The sequence below is a fragment of the Leiobunum rupestre genome, chromosome 11 (genome assembly GCF_980474605.1).
Source record: "Leiobunum rupestre chromosome 11, qqLeiRupe1.1.hap1, whole genome shotgun sequence".
Taxonomy (NCBI): domain Eukaryota; kingdom Metazoa; phylum Arthropoda; class Arachnida; order Opiliones; family Sclerosomatidae; genus Leiobunum; species Leiobunum rupestre.
The window spans coordinates 40,155,626-40,164,565 of NC_143394.1; the positions used below are offsets into that span (position 1 = coordinate 40,155,626).

Sequence of the window (8,940 nt, forward strand, 5' to 3'; positions counted from 1 at the left end):
ACACGTATAATACTAATTTTCGAGACACGATACTTCATGAAAATTAGTATTATATAGTTAAAAATAGAAACTTACACCATGACTCAAAAAGAATTTAAGATAAAAGAATTAAACTTGTAGAGTCGTCGCCTTATTGAGCGCTAACTACACGCGTTATCCGTACACGTTTGTTTCATACGGCCTTAATATCTCTAATGTTACCCACTTTTACCGTGATAAATTTATACTCTATACTTTTCGCGGTACATCTAAAGAATATTATAACTAGTGTTGTAAGTCGAAAAAATTTACGTTAAATGACCGAGGCCTTTTTTCAGGAAAACTTTCCGTATTTTACCGAAAAAAATAAAAAACCTTTTCATTCCATGATTAGTCTAATATATTGTTTGCAAATTTAAATAAAGCGGAATTTTCGCCTCATTTTTTCGAATCTGAAAGTAAAACTAAACCTCTAGACTAGGTTAAACTGATTAACAATGTAAAACTATTAATGTTCTGTAGTCTGTTTACTGTTATTAGACATTTTATATCGATTAAAAGTTAATAACATTAAAAACTCTTAAAAAGTAATTTATGTTTCAATTTTTTATTTTTCCGATTTGCGGAAGATTTTCCGCAATTCGGAAACATTTTTGGAAAATTTTCCGAATTTTATTTTTCCGGAAAATGAACAACTTTAATTATAACCTTGACCTAGTACAGTATCACCAGCGCACCGAGAGCCGGCCCGGGCCCCGGTAAAAATATAATATTTCTGGGCCTCAAGAGAGCCGTTATTAAAGAGATACTTTTCCGGGGAGTAAATTGGGTGAAAGAAAAATCTCTTTGGGTCAACCCTGGGCCCCCAAGCTGCACGGGCCCAGATACCATCTTCCCTCCTCTCTTATTGGGCCCGCGTAATTCTGCCGTATTTGTAAATTAAGTACTACAGCTACAATGTCTCTAGACGTCAATGCAAACCATCCGCGCAACAATCCTTTCAGGCGCGGATAAAAAATACAGAAGGGATGAGCAAGTGCACAAAATTCCACTTTTATATTTACGAGTATACGTTCGCTTCCAAAATCCAGACGTTCGCCGCATCCCCGCAACGGGAGAAAAGCGGCTAGGAAATATCATCCGAAGTTGGAACAACCTCGGAAGATCCACCGCGACAACCCCCCTTCCTCCTGGCGAATAAGGAAAGAGGTAAAAATAAACCTTCATAATTGTCGGGGGGTTTTTTGGAAGCATACCGGTATCTCTTTGAAGTGCCCCCCCCCCCCCCGAACCATCCCGCCCTACATCCAAGGAACTGAAGAGATCATTATTAAGAAGTCGCCCGTTTCTGAGAGCAAACTGTATCGCAGAGCGCGTGCTTCGTGTGTTTCTTTAACGACGGATGCAAAAAAGACAAAAAACTGTTTTCGTAATCTTAGAGGCAAAGTATATATGGTTTGAGGACGTTGGCGAGAAAAAACGGGTTAAAAGGATGATTTATTCTGGCAACGAATATTTATGACTGTGGATTGGGTTCCTTATCTCCTTCTTTCTAACTGCGACACCAGGCCGCTCTAGCCTAGTCCAAACTTGGATTATGTAAACTAAAAACATAGCCTTTCCCATGGCCGCTATAATGTAACACGCCAGCACTTTCGCTATATTTAATATTCCCGGTCGTAAAATAAACTCCCGCGCTAATCTCGCCATTTTCTCGCATATTTCTAATACAGCAGTAACAAATCTTGGCAAAAAAATTGTTATATTTATTCTTTTGGAGAATGAGAACATTTTTAGCTTTGCTCGAAATCCCCATCATGTTGGTACACTGAGCCCCTTCTCCTAAAAAAAATAAGCCTGGGAGGCAGTGGCGTAGCTGAGAACTCAGAGCCCCCCCCCCCCCCCCGCAAAAATCTCTTCTTTTCATTTTTTTTTAGTTAGCGGGCACCCGAAGCTCGAGGCCCCCCCCCCCGCACCGCGGGCCCTGAGGACCAACAGCTACGCCACTGCTGGGAGGCTATTCTGTTAAAATCAAAAATTGCAATGCGCATGTGCAGAAGAGGCTGCTATCGAAGTATCAAATTATCGATCGTATTGGTCAAATTCTAAATCGTAGCGGTCTGTAATTTTAATGAAATGTAGAGGTCGGTGATGGTTAACTTTTATTCAATAGATAAAGCTCTCAAAATTATTCGTAAAACGTTTTGATCAAGCAATTTATATTTCTGTATTATCCGATTAATTTTTTGATAAATTTGTAAAATTAATCTGAAAAACGACGTTTTTTTCTAGAAAAAGCTCAAATTTTCCTAATAATACCTGTTTTTTAATCATTTTCCGAAATATTAACCGGTAAATTTCTTTCTTTACATTTTTCCCCGAAAAAAATCAATTTAAACATGGATAATGATTAACCGTCCCCGACCTCTAAATTTTAATGAAATGCTTCGACACACGGTCGATGGTGCCAATTTAAGTCTTGGGTGCCAAAAATAAACAATTATTTTACGTCTACTTAAGCATTTAGTTTATGATTTGAATAAAATACCGGATATCGCGTAACACACTGCCACTACTTAAAATTACACAATCGATACTTTGATATTTCGATATCCTCCCCTTCTCCACACGCGCATTGCCATTTTTGACAGATCGATATTCTTTGTCATTTTTTGATTTTTATTTATTTATATAAATAATTTTATAAAATTTAGGGAGCTCTTGACGAATAAACAATATCTAGTAATAATACGTAGTTTCAGCTATTTTTGTAAAAATAAATAATACCAGAAGTACATAAGATATCTCTTCGATATAGATAATCAGCTAACCTAATACCCAAGGTACCATCTTAGGCCCAAGTCATCTAGCGACTTATAATGCCTTTAAACAGGTAATGACCGTTTATTCCCATTCGACCGAAATCCCATTCGACCGAAATAATTTTAAAATGTAGCCCAATTGGCGGGGTGATTTGGTATTTTATTTATAAGGTATGTACTATCGAAGATCCATGTTTAGGTTAGGTTAGGTTAGGTTAGAGTTGGTTAAGTTTACTATTTCAGTTTTTACTTTACACATCGCGTTTCGGCAAGAAAAATAGCAATTTGTATCTTTCTTTTTATTAAGACGGAATAAATAATTATGATTGATGTATAAATACCCTCCTTTATTAGCTATCCGCTCCATTGCAAACGACTTCAGTAACTAAATTGAAAACATAGCAAAAGCCAATTTATATAGCAGCGTTCGGTCGAATGGGACACATAAAAGCGTTCCGTCGAATGGGACACATAAAAACCGCACGTTTCGGCGGAATTCGGTTGAATGGGACACCTCAAAAACCGCCTTCGGTCGAATGGGATTTCGGTTGAATGGGACTAAAGCGTAATGACCTTATTTAAGTTACTGATAACGTACGAATCTACATATTCCAGACCCATAAACGTAATCTATTACCGAAACTGCTTCCTCAAAAGAAACCCGCCATTATTTTCTAATTCGATAGCGCCATCTTGTATCTATCGTAAAAACCACTTACTATCCAGAAAACGCGCATACATAGTTACAGAAATGTGATTCGTGCGACTTTAATAAAAATTGGATTTAACGTTTGAAATAATCATAAATATTAAAACAGTTGAATATTTTTCCAAAATAAAAACACTATTAAAAATTAAATATTAACACAACACAGACATAACTTTAGTTCATTGTATAGAAACGTTTTGTCTGCAAGATTTCGTAGGGATTTCGCATTCATATTTAAAATCTGGAATAAACCCTTATTCCCTTCATATTTAAAAGGTAGAAACAGTGCCGCGTTATCCATAAGGCTGACTAGGCTCAGGTCGTAGGGGCCCAAGAAGAGCAGGGGGTAAGCAGGGGCCTATGCATCACGTAGGGAGAGGGGATGTTGAGGTGTTGAGGGGCCCAAAGAAACCTCTAAGCCTTGGGACCCTGCCATGGAAAGCTTGAACCGCATCATAGATCTAGCGATGTAAATTATAAAATTAATAATTTATAAATCACATTTCAACGATGTTTCGGAAAGTCACCGCATTAGCTTATATTTCCTTCCAAAATGCATTTTGGAAAATCAGTGTTAGCCTGGGAAAGTACGTGTTCGTTAAAGAGATATTTAGGGTGAGTGAGGGTAAGAATGGACACTTTTTGTAAAATTCCATTTAAAAACACAAATTTAGAGTAGACCATTTTAAAACGATTTGAAATACAAATAATGAATGTTCATTTTTAATTTACTCTGGTTTTTGGCGTTTAAATTTGTGAATTTTTAAAACAATAATTATTTTAAGATATGAAGTGAGTAAGTCAAACATTGGACAAAATAGTTTTGAATTGGACTGGGGGGTGCTAACTAAAGACAATAAGGTTTAAATTAGACACCAATTCGCTAACTTTGGACACTATTAGGAAAACTATGGACAAGGTATATTTTTGGACAATTTCGTCTGTCATTGGGCATTTAAAAAAAACATATAACTTAGTGGAAAATTTTGAAAAAAGATTTTTTTAAGATGAAGCCTAATTATACGATAAATTTGTTTTAAGAAGTAATTTAAGGCAAATAAATAATATGGAAACCAATATTTTAATAGGGTAGATATGCCGGGAGTAGTGGCTCACTCCTGTAATCCCAGGCGTCCGGGAGGCAGAGTTTGTGGAAGGCCATGTGAGGCCGACTACCAATCCCCCAACGGGTGGTCGGGATACTTCCGCCACGGGTGTCCCCACCCCTGTCCCCACGTATACTCCCGTTGGCGTGGCCGTTACACATATCTCACCCTGATTAATCAGTTATTGTGTGTGTTCTGGTGTCTAAGGCCTCAGGTCGACACCGATGTTTGTGTATCTCAAAAAAAAAAAGGGTAGATATTGTAATATTACAATATTAATATATAAAGATATTCATATATTACATGTTATACTTCTGGTGTGCAGTTATCACAGAAATAGTTTACAGTATCTTTGGAAATTTCTCCTTTGGGGTTTTTTGTAAATTTTGAAGATTTCTTAAATTTCCCGTAGAAATTTATTAATTTTCTCAAGATTTTCTAAAATTTCAATTCAAATTTTAAAATTTTTGCAAGATTTCATAAAAATTTGCGGAAAACCATCAAATTTCATAAGATTTATTAAATTTGAGAAATTTGTCGGAATCGATAAAAAATTTAAAATTTGCCAAAACATTTGAGAAATTTGAAAAGATTTTCTAAAATTTAATAAGTAATTTGAAATTTGGAAATTTTCAAATTACTGGCGTGTACGAAATTTGAAAGAGTGTCGGACCCCTCGACTCTCTTTCACTAACAATGTAAGCGAGGCAGCCTCATAGAGGGAACTAGCTACGTGTTTCGTTGAGCTCCAAACTCACAGCCGTACGCAGTCAGCCGTCTGCTTTCCTGGGAAATTTGAATATAAAAACTTGTTTTTAAAGTTTCCTTTCAAGCAAAGACCTTAAACTAAATCCTACCTCGTTTAAAATTGAATACAATCGACATGTGATTGATCACAAGGTAGGCTGTCCAATCTTAAACTTTGCACTAGTTAATTTAAATGCTTATAAAAAAGGCAAAACCTTCATTAAATTATAAATTTAGTGTACTAGAAAAACGCGAAATTGCTTAAAATAATACTTAAACAATTTATTTTTTTCTCACCATTTCATGTTTGCATGCTATATCTTATTTCCTAAGCCACAAAATGAAATTTCCAATGAAATTTCAAGACATTTTTTTCGATAATTTTAGTTGTTTTATTTAGAGACTTGCTGTATAAATTGTCACGGTGTAAATATTTAGTAATAAATTGCATGTTTTAGGGTATGTCTAAGGCTTCAAAATGAGACCAATTTTGCGCTTTGGCATCAAAGAATAAATTTTCAAATAAATATTTTTCAAAAGTGTCCAAACTTCGCCATGTCCATTCTTACCCTCACTCACCATAATACACTTCGGTTTTCCCTTCCCATAAAAACTTGTAGAGTTTAACGGTAATAGTTAGTGTAGGGAGCTGTTGGCTCGATCTCGTGGCATGCAGGGCTTGCCACCACCCTCCTACGCATTGTAACCCGGCCACCGGAATTAAGGGCTTCAAAAGTCGCATGATGACTTAGGCCTAAGGTGGTGCTTTGGGTATTAGCCTAGCTGATTATTATTATTATTATTATTATGATATGAGTAAATATCCTTTCGTAATGATGTTTTTACTCTTTGGCATAAAAATTAATAAGGATGATAAAATTAAAAAGTAGATTAGTCCATTATGAAAAGGGATAATAAAGCTAAACCCTAAACCAATTTGCAGAATTTTAAAAACTTACAAATAGCTCGTACCGATAGGTCTTCGAGCAAACAAAAAGACGCGAAACTCAGACCAAATAGATCTTCGAGTGAAAGACTAAATTAAATTAAATTAAATAGCCAGAAATTCCAACGGTAGACCGGTTTCGTCCTATTAAAATTTATACACGTGGTAACTTTGAGCCATGATTCGTTTTTAACTTCCGCGATTTCAAACTTGCGAATGCACTCGCATACTTCTCTCGTAACAAATATATAATACACTTCCGATAATAGTAGACAAATAACGGTAAAATCGTCACACGCAACTTTTGAATAATAAAGTCAATTTGAACATTAGTCTATGATTTGAATAAGTCGAAAAGTACTCTTAAAAGTTATGTTCCGTTTTTATTACGGTCTGATTTTATTCACGCTTTGGCGGCCGGATAAATAAATATTTATCCGAAATATGGCTTGTATACTGTTGAGGGAGTCGACAGGGCAGAGAGAGATTCAAGGCTTAGGCTGGTACCTAAATGTTGTAAAAGTGTCGCCGTATCATTAATGGACATGTGACACGTTTTCCCCATTAAGAGTCCCCGAGTGACGTTTCGCTGTGTCCACGCCTCTCAACTCACCTGGCGACTCTACGGACCCGACGGACAGGTATCGATAGGTTTACGGTTTTTTCCCTTACTTTTTCGCCTCAGTCCAAAAACCGCGCCTACCTTCGTGAAAGCTCCAGATTGGGACAAAGTGAAAAACTAAATCTAGAAAGGAACTCCACTTATATCGAGTAAATAAAACGAAAAATTTATCTATGTCCAGGCTTGTGAATGACCCCCCCCCCCCCCCCGTACATATAATTTGGGAGGCTAATTTGGAAAATATTTCTGGCAGGGCACGAGGGGGGGGGAGGCGTTCTTCTGATTGAACCTCCCCCCCGCGAATATAAAGATAAATAAAAAAGTTGGAACGAAAATCGATAATTTTAAAGGTTGATGCTAAGAATGGTTTCGTTGGGACCCAAGATACGAATTATCGAACAAACACATATAATCGATATTTTGGAAAAGAACCAAATTTAAAACCCACGTCGCTATAGGATCCGTTCAGTTAAAACTCGTACTTATGTATTGTAAAATTTCCCAAAAAAAACCCACCTGGATGTTTACATAAATAGAATAAAGAAACGAAAGAAAATAACATAACATAAATAATTAAAAAATAAAATAACATAACATAACATAATTAAAAAATAAAATAACATAACATAATTAAAAAATAAAATAACATAACATTAATAATTAAAAAATAAAATAACATAACATAACGTAAATTAAAAAATAAAATAACATAACCTAACATAACATAAATTAAAAAAAGAAAATAATATAAGATAAATTAAAAAATAAAATAACATAACATAAATTAAAAAAAAATAAAATAACATAAATTAAAAAATAACATAACATAATACAAATTAAAAAATAAATATCATAACATAACAATAAATTAAAAAATAAATAAAATAACATAACATAACATAAATTAAAAAAAGAAAATAATATAAGATAAATTAAAAAATAAAATAACATACCATAACATAAATTAAAAAAGAAAATAGCATAACATAATTTAAAAAATAAAATAAAATAAAATAACAAATTAAAAAATAACATAACATAATATAAATTAAAAAATAAATATCATAACATAACATAAATTAAAAAATAAATAAAATAATATAACATAACATAAATTAGAAAATAAAATAAAATAATACGTCTGTATTTTCTACGTTATAATTTTACTATAAAAGATTTTCCATGTAGACAAAGAATAATTTTATCATTTAACTACGGAATTTCACTATTGGAAAGCGCCTACAAACGCTTTAGGTTAAACTACGACGAAAATAGCGTTAAAATAAGTCGCAACAGACCCCAGAATAAAACAACGTACTAAAAATAATAATCCATAGAAATCAATATATAGAAAACGCGAGGCTAGTGAAAGTAATACTACACAGATTTTACGTTGCATTATATTTTTAGGGCTAAAAACGCCGAAATGAAACGCGCAAAAGGAAAAAAATAGTAAATCGCGACTTCTGAGCGTATTTTCGGCGAATATCATCAGCGAGCTGTCGTGCGTAGATCTCATTTCGAGTCACACGACATTATCACCTTTTTATTAAATAAGGCGCCCATTTGCGAACTATAATCCCGACGTTTAGGCGTTCGAACGCGAACACCACCCTCCCGTTGGTCCCGCTGGATATAAAAATGCCTGGAAACGGGGGCTGAAAAAATGACTCCATTATTCCGTCCCCAAAACCCGGAGCGTTCGCGGCGATGCGGGGCGAGCGGCGCGCGGAGAGAGAGCCAAATTTATTACCTTTTCGGGTTGCCGTCCTACACTCTTTTCTCAGGATTCGCCAGTGCGCCAGGCCGAAAAGCGACGGAGCGAGGCGCCGCTACCGCCATCTGACGGACCGCGGGATTGACGCCTCGCCACTGATTTCGCGAGCGCCAACTTTTAAACGCTACGAATTGGAAAAGCTGTGATGTAGTAAAATTAGGCGTAAAAACTTGTAGTCTCGTAAACGTACGAAATAGACGATTTTCGAATAAATAGTCCATCGATTTTCTCC

General features: G+C 35.3%; 1 protein-coding gene across 1 annotated transcript in view; it reads right to left on the minus strand.

Moving 5' to 3' along the window:
- Rbp6 (RNA-binding protein 6) overlaps positions 1–8,705 on the minus strand; it is a 429,839-nt gene extending 421,134 nt beyond the window's left edge. Inside the window, exon 1 of the mRNA XM_090163570.1 lies at positions 8,685–8,705. The gene's annotated coding sequence lies outside the window, so the exon portion shown is untranslated. The remainder of the gene's footprint in view (positions 1–8,684) is intronic.
- Positions 8,706–8,940: the final 235 nt, after the last annotated feature.